General features: G+C 48.3%; 6 non-coding genes across 6 annotated transcripts; all 6 read left to right on the top strand.

Annotated features, from left to right (window-relative positions):
- The first annotated feature begins 1400 nt into the window (after positions 1 to 1400).
- Positions 1401 to 1472, top strand: TRNAC-GCA (transfer RNA cysteine (anticodon GCA)). Its single transcript has one exon. It is a non-coding gene; the product is annotated as a tRNA-Cys (tRNA).
- An 80-nt stretch (positions 1473 to 1552) lies between these two features.
- On the top strand, positions 1553 to 1624 carry TRNAC-GCA (transfer RNA cysteine (anticodon GCA)). The gene has a single exon. It is a non-coding gene; the product is annotated as a tRNA-Cys (tRNA).
- A 79-nt stretch (positions 1625 to 1703) lies between these two features.
- TRNAC-GCA (transfer RNA cysteine (anticodon GCA)) lies at positions 1704 to 1775 on the top strand. The gene has a single exon. It is a non-coding gene; the product is annotated as a tRNA-Cys (tRNA).
- Positions 1776 to 1855: 80 nt separating this feature from the next.
- On the top strand, positions 1856 to 1927 carry TRNAC-GCA (transfer RNA cysteine (anticodon GCA)). Its single transcript has one exon. It is a non-coding gene; the product is annotated as a tRNA-Cys (tRNA).
- Positions 1928 to 15073: 13146 nt separating this feature from the next.
- Positions 15074 to 15148, top strand: TRNAC-GCA (transfer RNA cysteine (anticodon GCA)). Its single transcript has one exon. It is a non-coding gene; the product is annotated as a tRNA-Cys (tRNA).
- A 5104-nt stretch (positions 15149 to 20252) lies between these two features.
- On the top strand, positions 20253 to 20324 carry TRNAC-GCA (transfer RNA cysteine (anticodon GCA)). The gene has a single exon. It is a non-coding gene; the product is annotated as a tRNA-Cys (tRNA).
- Positions 20325 to 22058: the final 1734 nt, after the last annotated feature.

Here is a 22058-nt window from a genome sequence, read left to right as displayed (position 1 = left end):
ACGAAGGCATTGAAGAAACCATTCGAAGTGTTAAATTTTTCAGCGACGTTACAGGAAGCCGAGTAAACTGGGGAAAGTGTCTGGGGTTTTGGCACGGCGTGTGGCCGTTCACCCCGGGCATTTTTGCCAATGTTGTATGGCAGAAAACGCCTGTGAAATACCTTGGTGTCCCACTTGAGGTCTACAAAAATAATAATGACTACTGGCAGCAACAAGCAGAACTCTTACGCGAAAAGGCGAATGCTTGGAGTGCGAATTATCTCTCCATGTTTGCGAGGGCGACCGTGTGTAACTTGTTTTTTGTGGCTAAACTATGTGTGATACAAGTGATGCACTGTTCTAGGGTAAATGTACAGAAACTTCATAGGGTTTTTGCGATCTTTGTGTGGGGATCTACGGGGGAAAGGTGCAGTCGTACAAATTTGTTCAGGAGTGTAAAGTGTGGGGGACTTGGACTGCCACACCTTTTTCTCAAACAATTAGTTAATAGATTTTGCTTTTTTCGCGTGGTCAGCGACCCATTTCTGCAAACGGTGTGCCAGGCCAGATTAGGGCGACTGCTACCTGAATATGTTAATAGCACGGAAGTCCTGACGGGGACGGCACAAGGTTTCTTTCGGGAAGTAGTGGCGAGTGTGCGATTTTTGAGTGCGCGTTTTTCTAATGATTATTTATATTCTGTTAAAAAGAGGAAACTGTATAAAGACTTGTGTGATATAGTGTTACCAATACCGTTGTACAGGGCGATATACAGTGCAGGCCTGGGTCAGAACGTACTCAAACGGGTTAAAAGAATGCAAGTAGCACCAAGTTCAAAAACTTTCTTTTTCAAACTGCATACCGGAACTCTCCCTGTAAGAACCTTCTTAGAGAGCGTGGGTTTTGTATGCCATGGGGGTCTCACTGCATTATTTGCAAAAAGCCGGAAACGATCGACCACGTTTTCCTTCACTGTTGGGAAGCTGTGTTCTTCTGGGATTTGTTGCAGAGGACAATCAAAAAAGAATTCCCACTAGACACGCATGGAATTAGGTACCTTGCCATAGACAATGAGGAAGGAGTACCTTTCGATCTAATCATGCTGACAGGCCTGCACAGTATATGGCGCTCACGAATGGCTGGCTTCTACTGTGAACCGGACGGAAGACCAGCAAGGCTGTACTTTCGAGAGAGCATTGCTCGGTTATTAGAAGTTGAAAAAACAAAAGAATGTCTTTCTCCCTGGGTAGCCAGGGTAGAACACTTAGTCACACTAAGGGAATTTTAAGTGACAACGTCAGTCACAACATGACTGATGGCTTTTCGCTCATTGTGTTGGCAAAGTATATTGCAACCCTGTCTTGACTTTTCATGTGTTGTAAGTGTATTGTTGTTCCGAAACCGGTAATAAAGAAAAAAAAGGGGGTATAGCTCAGTGGTAGAGCATTCGACTGCAGATCGAGAGGTCCCCGGTTCAAACCCGGGTACCCCTTTTACAGGCTTTTTTTTCTGGTGTTCTCCACTTATTTTGTGGCAGTTATAGGCGGGCACAACTTGCTGGGAGCTCTTATTCGGGGGTATAGCACAGTGGTGGAGCATTCGACTGCAGATCGAGAGGTCCCCGGTTCAAACCCGGGTGCCCCCTTTACAGGCTTTTTTTCTGGTGTTCTCCACTTATTTTATAGCAATTATAGGCGGGCACTACTTGCTGGGATCTCTTATCCGGGCGTATAGCTCAGTGGTAGAGCATTCGACTGCAGATCGAGAGGTCCCCGGTTCAAACCCGGGTGCCCCCTTTACAGGCTTTTATTTCTGGTGTTCTCCACTTATTTTATAGCAATTATAGGCGGGCACTACTTGCTGGGATCTCTTATCCGGGCGTATAGCTCAGTGGTAGAGCATTCGACTGCAGATCGAGAGGTCCCCGGTTCAAACCCGGGTGCCCCCTTTACAGGCTTTTTTTTCTGGTGTTCTCCACTTATTTTATAGCAATTATAGGCGGGCACTACTTGCTGGGAGCTCTTATTCGGGGGTATAGCTCAGTGGTAGAGCATTCGACTGCAGATCGAGAGATTCTGCCTCCGGCCACCGAGCGTGACGGACGCATGATGACGGGCTCCGTTGGAGCGGCTTCATCGGCCTTTTCTGGCCGCGGAAACAGGACGATGGAACAGGAGGGCACCTACGAAGTTGTTCTGCCAGGTCTGCCAACAGGTCGTTATGTTTTAAATACAGTTTTTTTTTTGCACGCTGATATTACGGTGCGACCGTACCGGATTGAAGATTTCCGTGACGCATTGGCACCGCATTCGCTTCTTCCGGATGTTACGGCCCTGGGGGCGTATTCCATGAGCCATGTCTGGGCTATCACTTTCAAGGACGCGGACGCGGTGAAGAAGATCTCGAGTGTCGGGGAACTGCGTGTAAAAAACCGGCGCTGCCTGGTGATTGACCCGGCGAACCAGGACGTTCGACTGAAGCTCCACTGGCTTCTACACAATGTGCCTGATGAGGACGTGTGTGTCGCCTTTGCGCCCTATGGGAAAGTTACCGAAGTAGGCCGGGAGCGCTGGCGTGTGCAAGGTATGACAGAGAAGGGATCAACCACCTGGCTTGTCACCCTCACGTTGAAAGCGGGCGTGAAGTTGGATGACTTGCCACACCAGCTGAGCGTTGGCGGTGAGTTGGCGCTTGTCGTGGTACCAGGCAGACCCCCGCTGTGCCTTCGGTGTCGCGGTACGGGCCACATCCGCAAGGAATGTCGAGTCCCGCGTTGCGGAATCTGCCGACGCTTCGGGCACGAAGACGACCAGTGTACTCGCACTTACGCGAGCATTAAAGGCCCGGGAACCAGCGAGGACTCGTCCGAGATGCTGATGGACGAGGCGGATGCTGAGGAAGCAGCCCGTGTGGTTGGACAACCACAGCTCCAGACTCGGCCATCATTCACGACTCTGGTGAAGCAGAAGGCGGGGCCGTCCGGCGCAACAGATGGTAGTGAACAGGTGCAGCATAAGCCTGAACAGGACGACGATGACAAGGCAAAGGAGGCGGCGAAAGCCGCGGACGCTAAAGAAAGCAGCGTGGAGACCCCCGGCATTGATACCATGGAGACGAACCAGGAAGCGGCGAGCACCATTGCTGGAAAACATCCGCATGAAGAAAGCGGAGACGTCAAGCTGCAGCCTGGCGGTAGCGGCGATGAGCCTCCGCCGAAGGCAGGGGGAGTGAGACGCTCGTCGTTAAAACCGCGGCCGAACCTTTCGGCCGACACGCGGAAGGCGGGGAAACTGCCTCCGTAGTAACACAGTGTCCTGGTCGGTGTCAGCGCCAGTTGTGTTGGTTGACCGGTGTCAAGAGATCCTGGCAGTCGTGAGGAAGGCTACGTCAACCATGAAGGTAGGCACCATGCGGATAGAGGCGTTTCTTGTTCTAAGACATGGCTTTTAATCTTATTGCTCCACTTCGAGTTGCGACCTTGAACGTCAGAGGTCTGGGAGCAAGAAGGCGACAATACCAGCTTAATCGCCTTCTTCTGGATAACGATATTGATATAATTGCTTTACAAGAGTCGAAAATAGAGAGCCAAGAGCACACTGACCGCATGGTGTCTTCCTTTCAAGCAAACTTTCATGCTTGCGTTTGTCATTCTGTTGGGACGTCGGGTGCGTGCCTTGTATTCATACGTAAGACGTTAAGAGTGAACGTAGAGGCTGTATTTGCATGCCCAAGTGGTCGCCTTTTGATTGCTCATTTCACATTTTCGAATTTTTGTTGGCGAATTGTTTGTGTATATGCTCCTACTGTAGAAAGCGAGCGTAAAATTTTCTTTGAATCCCTTGAGACATGGTTGAATGGCGACAAGTTTTTGCTTGTACTGGGACACTTCAACTGTGTTTGCGCCGCAGCTGACAGAGTGAAGTTTAGGCCACTGAGAGACAAGAGCTCTGAAGTTTTGAATACTTTTGTGCATGAGTATGGTCTCGAGGATGTTGGAAATGTGTTTTCCACTGGGACCCACCCAGAATACACGCATTTTCAGCGGGAGAGCCATGCGAGACTAGACAGAATGTATGTATCTGTCGATCTTATGCCGCTATGCTCAAGTTATGACGTTAAACCTGTGCCTTTCAGTGATCATTGCCTCGTGAGCATGACTTTAGGAATGAAGGGCAGGAAATCGCGCTTTAACTGGCACTTATGGAAATTGAACACAAAGCTTTTGGAGGATGAAGGGTTCGTTATGCAAGTAAAGACCAAGCTAGACAAACTGCTAGACGCGCAGCCAGCTAGTTTTGCAACTGAATGGGAGGGGTTCAAAGAGTGGGTAAAAATGAAAGCAATAGAAAAGAGCAGCGTGGCTCGCTATAAAGAGAAAGAAAAAGAAAAAGAAATGAACGGGCAACTTGAATGGATGCTGAGCATGGAAAATAGCTCGCCGGGAACTTTCACGAAAGAAATACGGGAAGTGAAATGCCAGCTCGAAAGAATCGACGCCGACAGGTATAGGGCCGCTGTCTTTCGCGCAAGGTCTGAAAAATTGTGGGCTGGCGAAACGCCGACAAAACGAGCGCTATCAGACGAGAAAAGATACACTTGCCAGAAAGAAATTAGGAGCATCCGATTTGACGGCCGGACTTCGGAAGATGCGAGAGACATTCAGTGTGCTATAGCCGAACATTTCACAGAACTTCTTAGCAATAAGCTCGAGACCATAGAAGGCTTCCATCTAGACTTCTTGAGGCTGGTGCCAAGACTAGATGATGAAATTAAGGAACGTCTTGAACTGCCTATAACTTTACAGGAGATAGAAAAAGCAATAGACGACCTAACATCTGGGAAAGCTCCTGGACCAGATGGGCTAAGTGCGGCCTTTTATAAAACCTTTCGGCTTCCTGTTGCACAGTGCATGCTCCATGTGATAACTGAGACTTATGAGCGCAAACGGGTTCCATTGTCTTTCAATACGTCCCACATCGTTCTAATTCCCAAGACTGATGATCCGGAAGAACGACTGTTGGTGGGGTCATATCGACCGATTAGTCTCACCAACGTCGACTACAAAGTATTTATGAAGGTTCTAGCAAAAAGACTGCAGTCTGTGATCACGAAATTGGTAGGGTCTCACCAGACGTGTGGAATTAAAGGCCGTAGCATCGCTACAAATATACATGTCGCACGCAACGTATTAGAGTGTGTCGATGCAGTTGGCGGTCAGATAGCAATGATGCAGCTCGATTTGGCGAAAGCCTTTGACCGCGTCTCCCATGAAATCCTTTTTTCCATCCTGGAACACTCCAAACTAGGGGACATTATAGTAGAGGGCGTAAAAATCGCCTACAAGAACTGTACGACCCGCATTATAGTTAATGGCGATCTCACTGACAAACTTGTTGTACGTTCTTCAGTAAGACAGGGATGCCCGCTTTCCCCCTTGCTTTTCGCAGTGTATTTAGAGCCACTATGCCTGGCAATTATCAACTCTGACCACCCACCGTGGTTGCTCAGTGGCTATGGTGTTGGGCTGCTGAGCACGAGTTCGCGGGATCGAATCCCGGCCACGGCGGCCGCATTTCGATGGGGGCGAAATGCGAAAACACCCTTGTACTTAGATTTAGGTGCACGTTAAAGAACCCCAGGTGGTCGAAATTTCCGGAGTCCTCCACTACGGCGTGCCTCATAATCAGAAAGTGGTTTTGGCACGTAAAACCCCATAAATTAAAATTATTATCAACTCTGACCGAATTTCAGGTTACAGACTGCAGTCATCACACGTGAAAGTACTCGCGTATGCTGACGATATAGCGGTGTTTTGCGCTGATAGACAGAGCATCTGTGAAGCGACAATTGTGATTGAAAAATTCTGCGCTCAGACTGGAAGTCAGATCAATTGGGGAAAAAGCTCCGGTTTTTGGCATGGCGAATGGGACGTAACACCGGGTTGTTTTTCTCGGCTTCGATGGTCCACCTTGCCAACGCGGTATCTAGGAGTACCTCTGGATTGTTATCGGGATCCCAGCTCGTACTGGAAAGAAGAAACTTCGAGAATGAAAAAGAAAGCGGTCGCGTGGCAAGGAAGACAGCTATCAATGTTTTCCCGTGCCTCTATCTGTAATGTCTTTTTAATTTCGAAGCTCTGGTATGTCATGAATGTGCTGTGTGCGACCCGAACAGCTATTCAAAAAATGCATCGCGTTTTTGCTGTTTTTATTTGGGCGTCCACCTGGGAAAGAACCAGCCGAACTAACCTGTTTGTTTCCGTTAAAAGCGGAGGCCTTGGCCTGGCGCATCTTTTTTTGCGTCAAGTGGTCTCGCAATTTATGTTTTTGCGTGATCAAAGTGATCCCTTTCTAAGATCTGTTATGTAAGTGCGCCTACAGAGACTGCTCCCTGGAAGGATAGTCTCCTGTGATAACATGTGTGGTGCTGTGACAGGATACTTGCGCGAGGTTGTACTTTCGTGCAAGATGTTGGAAGTACGTTTCAGCCCTGAATACCTATGTAATGTCAATAAGAAAAAGCTGTACAAAGCGTTGGTTGACGTGATGTTGCCGGTACCCATTTATCGGACACCTCACTTTGGAGGCCCAGGGCAAGATATTTTAAAAAGAGTTAAGAACATGCCCGTTAGACCTGTGGTCAAAACCCTTTTTTTTAAACTGCATTCCGGTACGCTGCCTGTTAAAACCTGGCTGCATGATAAAGGTCTTTTCATGCCATGGACAACAAACTGCTTGTTATGCAGGAAGCCCGAGACAGTGGAACATGTTTTCCTAGAATGTTGGGATCCAATTTTTTATTGGGATGTCCTTCAGAGGACGATTAAAAAGGAACTACCTTTAAGTCCTTACGGCATCCGGTACTTATCAGTTGAAAGTGAAGAAGTGCCCTACGATTTAATTATGCTTCTTGGCCTCCACAGTTTGTGGAAAACGCGAATGCAGGTGCGACATGCAGACATAAATACAAGATCCACACGTGAAAACTTCATCGAAAGTGTTGTTTATGTTCGCGAATGTTTCAGGGCTCAGACTGATCCACCAGAGTGGATATCACTGTTTGATTATTTGTCACAAATGAAAAGTTTTTAGCACCACTCGCGTCAGTCCAAGTGTGGCTGAAGTGTTTTATCATGTTACTTTGTGTTATGCGTCCAAAAACGGCAATAAAGAAAAAAAAAGACTGCAGATCGAGAGGTCCCCGGTTCAAACCCGGGTGCCCCCTTTACAGGCTTTTTTTCTGGTGTTCTCCACTTATTTTATGGCAGTTATAAGCGGGCACAACTTGCTGGGAGCTCTTATTCGGGGGTATAGCTGACTCGACGCGCGTCATTGAAGCCCAAGCCCAACGTTCCAGCAGACAGAAAAGCAGTGTTGAAACCGTCAACGTAGCCGCGAGCTTTGACGCTCTGCGGTTCCTTAGGGACTACGTCGACGCACATCAACTATCCAATAAGGACAATGATTGGAGCCTTCTGCCGTGCAACCGAAGCCGATGCTCGAGGATTGCTGGCATCGGCAATAGGTTTGGTTCTTGGAAATAAGCTGCGGGTTTTCTGGTGTGCCTGCGCTCACGAGGTATGCACCATGGCGTATATGTAATTTTATTAAATGGCGAGAAATCTCAGCACAGCACTAAAAATTGCGACTATCAATGTTCGAGGCTTAAATGCTAGAAAGAAACAGTATCAGCTAAGTCGCCTTTTCTTGGAGAACGACTTGGTCGTAGTAGCTGTACAAGAGACGAAAATAGATAGCGAGGAACAAACTGACCGCATGGTGCTGCCTTTCCGAGCAAGGTACGATGTAAGGTGCAGCCGAACAAATTTGTTCAAAAGAGTGAAGGATGGGGCTGTGGGCCTGGCGCATCTTTTTGTTCGTCAAGTTGTAAACCGATTCTTGTTTTTTCGCTATGTGCGCGATCCATTTCTGCGCACCGTGTGCCAGCTAAGGTTTAGTAACGCTTTGCCGGCACATGTTGTTAGCACGGCAAGCATGACGGGAACGCTGCGTGGATGTTTCAAGGAAGTGGTCGACGGTGTACGCTTCCTTTCTGTTCGTTTTACAAATGATTACCTTTGTGAAGTGAAAAGGAAAACATTTTATAAAGATGTATGCGACATTGTGTTCCCAGTGCCCTTATACAGAGCCATATACAGTGGAGGGCTAGGACAAGACGTACTTAAACGAGTAAAACGCATGCAGGTGCCACCAGGTGTAAAGACCTTCTTCTTTATGCTACATACCGGAACGCTCTCCGTCAAGACGTTTCTGGAGGAAAGGGGTTGTCTCGTACCTTGGGGGTCGCACTGCTTGATATGCAAGAAGCCCGAAAATATAGATCACGTTTTCCTACATTGCTGGGCGGCAGTTTTTTTCTGGGACGTCTTAAAGCGAACCCTGAAGAAAGAGCTACCCGTGGACCCCCAAGGTATTAGGTATCTGTCCATTAAATATGACGACGGGGTTCCCTATGACTTTGTAATGTTGAATGCTCTACACTGTATATGGCGGGCTCGTATGGCAGGGTACTATTGCGATCCTGACGCTAGGCCAGCTCGTGTTTACTTCAAGGAATGTATGTCGCGATTTATCGAAATGCAGAAAATGGAAGAATGTGTACCGGATTGGCTGTCGAGGCTAGAACCCCTGACAGCCATGAAGGAATTTTAGTTTGACAAAGCCAGTCCAATATGGACAGACGGCTCTATTGTGCGGTTTCTTTACTTACGCACCTTCCCTTGTTGTGTTCTTTTCCTTCAATGTTTGAAATTTGTGATACATAAGTGTGCGCTGACTGTATCGTCTGAGTATTGTCAAAGACCGGCAATAAATAAAAAAAAAAATCGGTGTATTGCTCAGTGGTAGAGCATTCAACTGCAGATCGAGAGGTCCCCGGTTCAAATCCAGGTGCCCCCTTTCCAGCTTTTATCTTGCTTCCCGCTCTTATTTTTATAGCAATTATGGGTGTGCACTTCTCGCTGAACCCTCGTATTCGGGGGTATAGCTCAGGATTCCACTTCCGGCTTTCAAGCGAAACGGTCGCGGGATGACTTGCTCCCACGGAGTGGTTTCGGTGGCCCATGCGGGCCGCAGTAACAGGTTTTTTGCTTCTACTGCCGAAGATTATCGGGTTATTCTCTCCAATCTGCCATCCGGACGCATCGTCGCGAACGCCGTTTTCATGCACGGCGACTCAAGAGCTCGGCCCTACCGTGTTGAGGACTACCGGGACACTTTGTCCAATCTTGGTGTGCTCCCCGACGTTTTGGCGTTGGGGGCGTATTAGATGAATCACGTGTGGGCTGTAACAATGACGAGTGCTGACGCCACTCAGAAATTGCTCACCGCTGTCAACGTGAAGGTAAAGGATCGCCCATGTTCGCTCATCGATCCAATTAACTGGGGGGTTCGCTTAAAGCTACACTGGTTGCTGCACGGCGTGACCGACGAAGACATGCGTGTGGCCGTGACACCCTACGGGAAAGTGTTGGAGGTGACGCGGGAGAAGTGGCGGGTGCATGGCGTCACTGAAAAGAGCTCGACGACTCGCTCAGTTGGACTGCAATTGCATGCCGACGTCAAAGCCGACGACATTCCACACCAGCTCAAGATAGCCGGAGAGCTGACTCTCGTCGTTGTGCTAGGCCGCGCTCCGCTCTGTCTGCGCTGTAAGAGCACTGGGTACATATGTCGGGACTGCAATGTGCCGCGCTGCAGTCGTTGTCGCCGCTTCGGCCATGAGGACGCGGATTGCCCAAAGGCGTACGCCAGCGTGATCGGACCAGTCCAGGCAAACGACGCATTGGACCACCTCATGGATGAGGCAGACTCTGAGGAAACAGCAGGAGTGGGCCGAAACCCGACTACCCAAGATGGTACGCCGAACACTCCACAGGATGCCCTCCTTGAAGCACAAGGTAAGCCCGAAACCGGGCTTCTGCATGAAGTCGTGGAAGACGGGAGCAAGAAGGCTGCTTCAAGTAGCACCGGCCACACTTTTTCCGGCGGAGCTGCAGAGACTACTCCCAAGGAAGTGCCGATGACAGGCATCGATAGCAACAGTGCCAGTGCGACTGCAAAGCGGCCCCACGAAGCAGGCGAAAAGGAGAAGGGGCCCAGCGCCATCGCAACGGACGAGCCGCCTGCGAAAACGACTCTCGTGCGGCGTCTTCCCCTTCGGCTACGGCCGAACACTTCGACGGAGCGCAAGACGGCGGAAACGCCGCCTTTGCCGCCTTGAGGACTGCACCGTGACAAGGCACCCAGGAAAAAAAACGCAGTAGTGAGGTGAGCGTCATGCCCTCGGGTTTTCACCGCCTCGCAATGATGTCTATGGATAGGTCATTTTGTGTGGCTACTTTAAACGTACGTGGGCTTGCCTCAAGGAGGAAGCAAAGTCAACTGTACCGACTAGTTAGCGAACATGACCTGGACATTCTAGCAGTGCAGGAGACGAAAGTCGAGGTCGACGACGAAACCGGGGGCATGGTGAGTCAATTCTTAGCGCGATACTGTGCTATAGTGAGCCATGCTGTGGGAACTTCTTCGGGGTGCGCTTTGTTCCTCCAACATAGTCTTGGAGCAAAAATAGAAGCTGTGACGTCATGCCCGTCAGGTCGACTTATTGTCTGCGATTTTTTATTATCGTCATTGGAATGGCGTGTTATTTGTTTGTACGCGCCGACTGTCGCTGAGGAAAGATGCAGCTTTTTCGATCAGCCAGAACAGTATACCCAGTGTAATAGGCTCCTCATTATTGCCGGTGATTTTAACTGTGTTCTTTCAGCCCGTGATAAAACTAGCGCTCGACTGTACAAGGATGCAAGTACCATTGCCCTAAGCGATATGATAAGGGACGATGGTTTGGAAGACGTGGCTGAATGTCTCGGTGGTGGGAGGACTATGCAGTACACCCACTTTCAGGCAGCCAGCCACGCCCGTCTTGACAGAGTGTATGTGAGCCTTGATTTGATACCCCTTTCTAAGGAGTACCATGTGAGCGCACTTTCAATCAGTGATCGCTGTTTGGTCAGCTTTTTAGTAGCAAGCACGAAAGAAAAGAAAAAGGGCTTCGAGTGGCAACTATGGAAATTGAATTCGAAATTACTAAGCGACAAAACGTTTACAGCGTACGTAATGAAGCAAGTTGAAGAAATGAATGCTGTTGGTAACACGACATCTGGGAAAAAATGGGAGAACTTCAAGCAGGCGGTTAAAATCAAGGCTTTAGAGCGTGCGAGCGCTATATGCAGAGACAAAGGAGCAGAAGAAAAACAGATGCGCAGGAATTTAGAAAAATTGATGAGTGAGGAATGTAGGATGCCCGGCATGTTCATGGACGATATTCGCGCACTGAAACATAAAATAGAACAGTTCGATATCGAGGGATACCACGGTGCTTTGGTGCGGGCAAGGGCTGAAAGGCTGATAATGGGAGAAGCACCGTCAAAAAGAGCGTTAGGCTCAGAAAAGTGGCATGCGCGCCGTAATCAGATAGCGGAAATCGAATATTGTGGAATAGTGAGCGACGCAGCAGAAGATATCGAGCGTGCTTTCTTCGAGCACTACAGTGGTTTATTCACCGACTGGGCAGACAACATTGATCGTTTTAAAAAGGACTTTTTGTCGTTGATGCCAAGGCTAGATGAAAGTACGAAAGAAATATTGGAGGAACCAATTTCGGAAGAGGAAGTGAAAAGTGCTATTGAAAGTATGCATCCGGGGAAGTCCCCTGGCCCTGATGGTCTAACCTCAGCCTATTATAAATATTTCAAAGGTGCGATCCTACCAGCCTTAGCGGATGTATACAACGAAGCATTCCAGCTCAAAGCACTACACCCGTCCTTCTCGTCTTCCCACACTATTCTTATACCCAAGTCAGAAGATCCCGTTGCATTGCGAAGAGTAACTTCTTACCGCCCTATTTGTCTCACCAATGGAGGCTATAAGATAATGATGAAAATCTTAGCAAAGAGGTTGCAGACTGTCATTGCGAAGCTTGTGGGGCCGCATCAAACGTGTGACATTAAAGGCCGAACTATCTTCTCAAATATACACGTAGCACGCAGTATCCTCGAATGTTGCGATGCCATGGGTGCACGAGTGGCAATGCTCCAAATTGATCTCGAGAAAGCGTTCGACCGGGTGCCTCATGACATTCTTTTGTGCATTCTAGATCATGTAATTTCGGTAGAATAATTAGAGAGGGGGTTGCCATGGCGTACCGGGTCTGCTCAACGCGGCTTATTGTCAACAAGGGGGTGGGAGCGCGAATCCAAGTTAAGCGTTCGGTGCGTCAGGGCTGCCCTCTCTCGCCGCTGTTGTTTTGCTTGTATATAGAGTCGTTTTGTTTGAGTGTCATAGAGAATGACTGTGTCCGCGGGTTTAAACTGTGCGAGGTTGAAGTCAGCCTGTTGGCTTATGCAGGCGATATTGCTGTGTTTTGCACTGATTTGGACAGTGTAACACAGGTTGTCAAATGTGTTAAAAGTTCCTGTGCTGTGAGCGGCAGCGCGGTAAACTGGGATAAGTGCCTGGGATTCTGGCACGGGGATTGGCGGGGGACCCCAGACACTTTTGCCGATATGAGTTTCGTTACGACTCCGGTGAAATACTTGGGTGTTCCCCTTCAGTGCTACAAAGACAGTGAGTCGTACTGGAGGAGTAAAGTGGATAAGCTGCGGGACCGAGTAAACAAATGGAATGGCTGGAATTGGTCTATGTTTTCCCGAGCCACAATTTGCAACACATTTTTAGTGAGAAAACTTTGGTATATCCTCCAAGTCTTGCAATGCTCAAGGGTGAACATCCAAAAATTTCACCGGGTGTTCGCAGTGTTCGTGTGGGCATCGTCTTGGGAGAGATCAAATCGCACCAATTTGTTTCTTCGAGTTCGAAATGGAGGACTTGGATTGTCACATTTGTTTTTGAGACAGGTAGTCAATCGCTTTTTTTTCTTCAGGGACGCAAAAAAAACATTTTTACGCACTGTCTGCCAACTTCGCCTTGGCAAACACTTGCCTGATATGGTTGTCTCAGCGGGCAGTCTGCCAGGGGGTGTTTATGGTTTTCTACGTGAAGTTGTAGTTTCATGCAGGTTTTTGTCAGCGCGTTTGTCACTTCAATATTTGAGTGAAGTCAACCGAAAAAAACTGCACAAGGACCTGTGTGATGTTGTTCTTCCCGTGCCTTTATATCGGTCTCTCTACAGAGCTAGCCATGGGCACAACGTGCTAACGCGCGTTAAGACGATGCTAGTGGCGTCAGGTGCTAAGACGTTCTTTTTTTAAATTGCACACCGGAACGCTTACTGTCAAACCGTGGCTGGCTGAAAGAGGTTTCTTTGTTCCTTGGGGCACTCATTGTACAATCTGCAGGCAGGATGAGACAATTCAACATGTTTTTCTGCATTGTTGGGATGCTGTTTTCCTCTGGGATATGCTCCAGCACACAATCAAAAAAGATTTCCCCCTAGATGCATATGGGATTCGCTACTTCCCAATAGAAAATGATGATGGTACTCCATTCGATATGATCATGCTTATGGCCCTGCATAGCATTTGGAAATGTAGAATGGCGGTAAGGCACACCGATCTGAATGCAAGAGCGGCTCGCCACTATTTTAAAGAAAGCATACGTAACTTCGTAGAGGAACAAAAGTTGCTGGAGTGCATCCCAGAGTGGTTACCACGTGTGGAATTATTATTGGCGATAAGGGAATTTTAGCACAAGCGCAGCCGCACAAGTTCTGCGGTCGTTTTTAACATATTGTGAGTGTGCCTTTTGATTATTTGTGAATGTGTATTTTTTATCCGAGCCAATGACCGGCAATAAAGAAAAAAAAAGAAGGGGGATATAGCTCAGTTTTCTCGGCTTCGATGGTCCACCTTGCCAACGCGGTATCTAGGAGTACCTTTGGATTGTTATCGAGATCCCAGCTCGTACTGGAAAGAAGAAACTTCGAGAATGAAAGAGAAAGCGGTCGCGTGGCAAGGAAGACAGCTATCAATGTCTTCCCTTGCTTCTATCTATAAGGTCTTTTTGATTTCGAAGCTCCAGTATGTGATCAATGTGCTGTGTGCGACACGAACAGCTATTCAAAAAATGCATCGTGTTTTTGCTGTTTTTATTCGGGCGTCCACCTGGGAAAGAACCAGCCGAACTAACCTGTTTGTTTCCGTTAAAAGCGGAGGGCTTGGCCTGGCGCATCTTTTTTTGCGACAAGTGGTCTCGCAATTTATGCTTTTACGCGATCAAAGTGATCCATTTCTAAGAACTGCTATGCAAGTGCGCCTACAGCGACTGCTCCCTGGAAGGGTAGTCTCCTGTGATAACATGTGTGGTGCTGTGACAGGATACTTGCGCGAGGATGTTCTTTCGTGCAAGATGTTGGAAGTACTTTTCAGCCCTGAATACCTATGCAATTTTAATAAGAAAAAGCTGTACAAAGCGCTGGTTGACGTGATGTTGCCGGTACCCATTTATCGGACACCACACTTTGGAGGCCAAGGGCAAAATATTTTTAAAAGAATTAAGAACATGCCCGTTAGACCTGTGGTCAAAACTTTTTTTTTTAAACTGCATTCCGGTACGCTGCCTGTTAAAACCTGGCTGCATGATAAGGGTCTTTTCGTGCCATGGACAACAAACTGCTTGTTATGCAGGAAGCCCGAGACAGTGGAACATGTTTTCCTAGAATGCTGGGATCCAATTTTTTATTGGGATGTCCTTCAGAGGGCGATTAAAAAGGAACTCCCTTTAAATCCTTACGGCATTCGGTACTTACCAGTAGAAAGTGACGAAGTGCCATACGATTTAATTATGCTTCTTGGCCTTCACAGTTTGTGGAAAACGCGAATGCAGGTGCGACATGCAGACATAAATACTAGTTCCACACGTGAAAATTTAATCGAAAGTGTTGTTTATCTTCGAGAATGTTTCAGGGTTCAGACTGATCCACCAGAGTGGATATCACTGCTTGATGATTTAGCACAAATGAAAAGATTTTAGCACCACTCGCGTCAGTCCAAGTGTGGCTGAAGTGTTTTATCATATGTTACTTTGTATTATACGTCCACGACGGCAATAAAGAAGGAAAAGATATAGCTCAGTGGTAGAGCATTCGACTGCAGATCGAGAGGTCCCCGGTTCAAAACCGGGTGCCCCCTTTACAGCCTTTTTTTCTGGTGTTCACTTATTTTATAGCAATTATAGGCGGGCACTACTTGCTCGGAGCTCTTATTCGGTGGTATAGGTCATTCCACTTCGGGGCACCGCAGTGAACGGACGTGTTATCATGTGCTCCGACGGAGCGGTGTTGGCGGTCGCGAACGGCCGCGGTAACAGGAATGCTGTTTTTGAAGGCGAGGATTATCAGGTGATTTTACTGCACTTGCCTACCGGACGAATCGTCCTTAATACTGTTTTTTTTTTACACGTGGACGTCCGTGGAAGACCATAGAACGTTGAGGATTTCCGTGACGCTCTGGTTCGTCTGGAACTTCTCCCCGAAGTTGTTGCTTTGGGGGCCTATCAGATGAATCACGTGTGGGCGGTCATGATGAAGACGACTGAAGCCACTAGGAAACTGCTTGCTATCCGAAGCCTGATTGTTAAAGAACGGCGCTGTATTGTCGTTGACCCCACCAACCAAGGCGTGCGCATGAAGTTACACTGGATGCTGCCAGACGTGTCAGAAGAAGACATCAGACAAGCGCTTGCCCCATACGGAACGGTTACGGATGCAGCGAAAGAACGGTGGCGTGTTCAACGGATTTTCGACAAGGGCTCAACGACGCGGTCGGTGACACTGCAGCTTAAGGCGGGTACCACAGTCGACGATATTTCGCACGAGCTGCGTATAGCAGGGGAGCTCGTCCTTGCCGTCATTCCGGGCCATGCCCCTCTTTGCCTGCGGTGCCATACAACCGGTCATATTCGCCGGGACTGCCGAGTTCCGCGCTGCGAGGTCTGCAGACGCTTCGGCCATGAACGTTCTCAGTGCGTCAAGACATACGCCATCGTCGCAGGACCAGTGAGAAGAGAAGAGGTATCTGAACACCTCATGGAAAAGGCTGAAGTTGAAGATATTTCTCCCGTTAAGAGCGACATTAGGTCATTCATTAGGTCAGCAAATCTATTTTCATTCATTTAATCATCTTTGTTCACCCCCATCCCATACCCTTGTATGCCCTGAGGCATTTATCCTCGCATTAAAAAAAAAAAAGAGCGACAAGGTTGGCAACGCGGTCACACAGAAGCAGTCTCTTCACCCTAAAAATTGCGTCCAGACAAGAAAGCGAACGACGAGGCTGATATTCGGAAAAAGACTGAAAACGGTGCGCCTGATAACCAGAGTTCCGCGACAGAACAGAGGGACGCCTCCTTGAAGCCGTCGCCTGCCACTACGTGTGCCGAGGCATCTGCTACGACTGACGTCGACGACTGATGTCAGCAGCCACTAGCATGCCCGCGAAGCGGGCACACGAGGAAACAATCGCTGTAACCAGGACCTCTGGAGCAACGACATGCAGCGAACCACCTACAAAGGCGGCTCAGCTGCGACGTACGCTTTTAGAGCCAAGGCCCAACGTCCAAGTCGAGCGGAGACCCCAGACGGAGCCGCCCCCGCAGCGGCTTCGTTTTGGGTAGTGCAACCTAGCTATGGCTACTGCGTGTGATACCGCCAGTTTGACTGGCGGAGACAAGCACTACAGAGTAGAGGACACCACTTTATGCATAGTGCATTGGTGTCTCAAGGTAAGCGCTATGCGACCCGATTGTTCTTGCTCATAATGGAGGGCGCAGTTAACACCGCGATTCGTATTGCCACGCTAAACGTCCGAGTACTAAGCAAGAGGCGGCGGCAATATCAAATGAGTCGTATCTTTCTGGAAAACGATCTTGACATAATCGCCGTTCAGGAAACCAAGATAGCGAGTCAAGAGCAAACGGATCGCATGGTGACACCTTTCGTTCCGCGTTACAATGGGTGCGTCTGTCATGCGGCCGTCACATCGGGGGGCTGCGCTATTTTATTGCGCAATAGCCTAAATGCAAGTGTGGAAGCAGTTAGAGTGTGTAAATCGGGACGCCTGGTTGTTGTCTGCCGAGTTATTTGTATTTACGCCCCTAATAGAGAGAGCGAGGGACAGTCCTTTTTCGAAAGAGTTGAGGATTATTTAAAGACCGATAAGCTTTTGGTTTTACTTGGCGATTTCAATTGTGTATGTTTTCCGGAGGATCGCGTGAAAAAATTGCCGATGAATGATCGTAGGGTACTGCTATTGAACAATCTTGTCAGTGAATACAACCTGGAAGACGTCGGCTATGTGTTGTACGATCACAGTGTTCCGCGATTTACTCATTTTCAAGGACTTCGCCATGCTAGGCTGGATAGGGCTTATGTATCACTGGAACTAGTACCGTTATGTAAAACGTACGAGAACAAGCAAGTCTCTTTTAGTGACCACAGTTTGGTTGCCTTCACAATAGGAACAAAAGAACGAAAAACAAATTTCTCGTGGGAATTGTGAAAATTTAACGATAAGCTACTCAACGATAACTGTTTTGCAAATGACATTAAAGAAAAACTCGGACGATTGATTGTAGCTGAAGAGAAATATGTAGTCACCATGTGGGAAGATTTTAAAAATGAATTGCAGATGAGTGCTATAGAAAGAGTAACTAAACTGAGACAAGAAGAAAAACGGAAAGAAAAAGCCCTGAGGAGTAAACTCGACTTTCTACTTAATGTAGAAAGCACAGAACGTGGTCAAGTCATGAAGGAAATCAAAAAAGTTAAAAGCCAGTTAGAAATCATTGACACGGAGAAGTATCGCGGTGCCATGATAAGATCCCGTGCAGAAAGATTGTGGCAAGGGGAAACACCGAATAAACGCGCGCTTAGTGACGAGAAAGCTTACGCTCGCCGCAGTGATATAAACCAGATAAGCTACAACGACGAAGTGACGACTGACCGCAGGATCATTGAACACGGTTTTGTTCAACACTTTGGAGACCTGTTCAGCAAGAGGAAAACTGATCTGGGTGGTTTCATGAGCCACTTCCTACACTTAATGCCACGATTGGAAGAAAATGTTAAAGAAGGCCTCGAAGCGTCTATAACTGTGCGTGAAGTTGAAGCTGCTATAGAAGAACTAGGCTCAGGAAAGGCACCTACTCCGGGTGGTTTAAGCGCAGCTTTCTACAAAACTTTTAAAGGAGAAAAATCAATAATTATGAGGAAATTTTTAGTGCAGTCCTACAAAAACAACCAAATACCCGCGTCTTTCCGAGCAGCTCAGATGGTCCTGATACCGAAATCTGACGATCCAGTAAAGCGCTTGTCTGTTGCATCGTACCGTCCCATTTGCCTTGCGAACACTGACTATAAAATTTTTATGAAAATACTGGCAAAAAGGCTACAGAGCGTAATTAAACTTTTAGTTGGAACCCACCAAACGTGTGGGATTAAAAGGCGCACAATAACCGCCAACGTACACGTCGTCAGGAGCGTTCTAGAATGCGTCGATGCTTTCGAGGGTAAAGTTGCAATGTTGCAGCTAGACCAGGAGAAGGCATTTGACCGTGTGTCTCATGATATTCTCTTCGAGATTTTAGAATACACGAACATAGGATCAGTGATTATAGATGGCTTGAAAATGGTCTACACAGATTGCAGCACACGGTTGATTATCAACAAGAGTCTCACGAGAAGTGTCAATGTTTGCTCATCTCTGGAACAAGGGTACCCAATTTCGTCATTGCTTTTCACATTATACCTGGAGCCCTTTTGCCTAGCCATTAGGGAGAACGAGAAAATAAGAGGATTCAAATTACAGCTGAGTGAGGTGCAAGTGCTTTTCTACGCAGACGATCTAGCAGTGTTTTGCGATGACTATGACAGCGTCAGCGAAGTGGTCACTGTGGCGAAAAGCTATTGTGAAAAAACAGGTGCCATAAACTGGGACAGGAGCATCGGGTTTTGGTATGGCGCGTGGCAAAGCACACCGCGCTCTTTCGCAAACATTCAGTGCGTAACCATGCCTGTGAAATATCTTGGCGTGCCGCTTGAGCATTACAAATACAGCACTCAGTTCTGGGAATAGGAAACACAGACGGCGAAGGAAAAAGCGCTGGCATGGCAAGGGCGCAATCTGGCAATGTTCGCGCGCTCCACTGTGTGCAACATTTTTTGGGTTGCTAAAATATGGTACATACTACAAGCGCTATTCATGTCGCAAGTGAATGTACAGAAGCTCCATCGAGTGTTCGCTGTGTTCATTTGGAACTCAACTTGGGAACGCTGCAGCCGCTCTAATCTGTTCAGATCAGTTCGCAGCGGTGGTCTTGGACTGTCACACCTATTTGTACGCCAGATTGTATCGCGGTTTATGCTCTTGCGGAACCAGAGTGATCCATTTTTGCGGACCATGATACAAGTGCGATTAAGTAATCTTTTACCTGACTTCCTTGTTTCATGTACGAAAGTTGAATCCCGTCCAGTTAAAGGTTTCCTTCGGGAAGTCGTTTCATCTTTCCGTATGCTCAGTGTTCGTTTCTCTCTAGAATATTTCAGTTCCGTCAAAAGAAAGAAATTGTATCATGATATGATAGACTCATCAATGCCAGTTCCAATGAGTAGAATAGTATACTGTATACTATGGAGGTGCAGGCGATGATGTCCTCAAAAGGGTCAAAAGAATGCCCGTGAAACCATCGGTAAAATCATTCTTCTTTAAACTCCACACAACTACCCTGCCCGTAAAGACTTGGCTGGCCGACAAGGGAATATTTGTGCCGTGGACCACCAATTGTATTATGTGTAAAAAAATTAGAGACTGTTGATCACGTCTTCATCGATTGTTGGGATCCCTTTTTTCATTGGGACATCTTACAACGAACATTAAAGAAAGCATTACCAATAACCCCACGGGGTATCAGATACTTAGATACAGGCCATAACGATGTTCCATATTACCTTATTATGCTGCTGAGTCTCCATAGTATATGGTCAACAAGAATGTCTGTATGTCATGCTGATGTGAATGTCTGTTCTGTCCGAGAACACTTTATTGAAAGTGTCGTCTACATGCATGAAGTGTACAAAGTGCAGAAAGAACCGCCCGAGTGGTTGCCGCTGTTTGATGACTTGGCTAAATTCAAGCGATTTTAATGTCAGCGAGTCGGCATAAGCTATGCTGACTCTCTTTTTAACAATGTATAGCGCATGGCATTTCAGTTACGAGGAAATGAAGAAAAAGAAAAAAAGGGGGTATAGCTCAGTGGTAGAGCATTCGACTGCAGATCGAGAGGTTCCCGGTTCAAACACGGGTGCCCCCTTCACGGCCTTTTTTTCTGGTGTTCTCCACTTAATTTATAGCAATTACAGGCGGGCGCTACTTGTTGGGAGCTATCATTCGGGGGTATAGCTCAGTGGCATTCTGCTTCCGGCCACCAAGCGTGACGGACGTATGATGACGGGCTCCGTTGGAGCGGCTTCAGCGGCCAGTTCTGGCCGCGGTAACAGGGCAAGGAAATTGAAAACAACTACCAGGTTGTTCTGCCATGTCTCCCAACCGGGCGTTTAGTTTTAAATACTGTTTTTTTTTTTGCACGTGGATATCAGGGCCCAACCGTACCGGGTGGAAAATTTTCGAGACACGTTGGCTAGGCAATCGCGGCTCTCGGATGTTATCGCCCTGGGGGCGTATCGGATGAGCCATGACTGGGCCATCACGCTGAAGGATGCGGATGCCGTTACGAAGATTGCAGGTGTCGGTGAGCTGCTCGTCAAAGAACGCCACTGCTTGGTTATTGACCCGGCGAACCAGGACGTACGTCTCAAGCTCCATTGGCTGCCTCACACCGTGCCGGACGAGGACGTGTGTGCCGCGCTTGCACCGTACGGAAAGGTTTCCGAGGTGGACCGGAAGCGCTGGCGTGTGTACGGCGTGTCAGAGAAAGGCTCAACGAGCAGGATGGTCACACTGAAATTGAAAGCTGGCGTTAAACTGGACGTCTTGCCGCACCAGCATAACGTTGGGGGGGAGTTGGCACTCGTCGTTGTGCCTGGAAGGCCTCCGTTATGTCTCCGCTGCCGAGGTAGGGGACACATTCGCCGGGAGTGTAAGGTCCCGCGATGCGGAGCTTGTCGACGTTTCGGTCACGAAGACGGTGAGTGCCCCCGTACTTATGCGAGCATCGCCAGCCCTGGAACCAGTGAAGATGCCTCGGAGCATTTGATGGATGAGGCGGACGCAGACGAGGCAGCGAGGGCAACTGGGAAAACGGGAACGAAAGAAGGGCCTTCGTTTACGCCTCTGGTTAAGCAGAAGACAACAACGTTGACGTCTCCTGCAGTGGTGGCATCTCAGCTAGCGCAGCATGGCGCCGAAAGCGACAGCGGTCACAGTGCGGTGGCCGATGCGAAAATTTCGCTGAAAACTCCGGACCGCGTGGAACCTCGCATTGCCGACGCCATGGGCGCTGACGATGAAGCGGCTGGCCTAACCACTGGAAAACAGTCCCACGAAGAGAGCGCCGGTGAGAACCTGCAGCCTGGTGGTAGTAGCATGTGGGGAGCCGCCTCCAAAAACGACAGGAAGTCGACGTTCGTCGTTGAAGCCGCGGCCAAACCTTTTGGCCGAGTCACGGCAGGCGGGTAAACTGCCTCCGTAATTTTTTTTCTGTGTTCTGTGGAATGTCCGCGTCGGTTGTGTGTCGACCGACACAGTGTTTTTGGCTGACATTTCGAGTATGCGCGCATGCAAAGTAGAGGATGCGACGAGGAAGTGCCTCAGACCACTTCGAGACAAACACCAGACAACCCTTTGGGTGGCCAGACAGACCCCCCGAACATCATTGCTGAACATCAGTCGGGAGAATCACATGGTCGACAGAGTTAGGCACCATGCGGATCGCGCCCCTTTTTATTACGTAAACGTATGGTAGTTGAGCTAAGAGCCCCATTGCGCGTAGCAACTTTGAATGTTAGAGGGCTGGGAGCACGAAGCCAGCAATGTCAGCTTAATCGCCTGCTTATTGATAATGACCTTGACCAAATAGCTGTGCAAG

This window comes from Dermacentor albipictus, chromosome 1 (assembly GCF_038994185.2).
Source record: "Dermacentor albipictus isolate Rhodes 1998 colony chromosome 1, USDA_Dalb.pri_finalv2, whole genome shotgun sequence".
Classification (NCBI taxonomy): domain Eukaryota; kingdom Metazoa; phylum Arthropoda; class Arachnida; order Ixodida; family Ixodidae; genus Dermacentor; species Dermacentor albipictus.
Note: the sequence above shows the minus strand (reverse complement) of the source record. Positions and strands in the feature narration are given on the sequence as shown.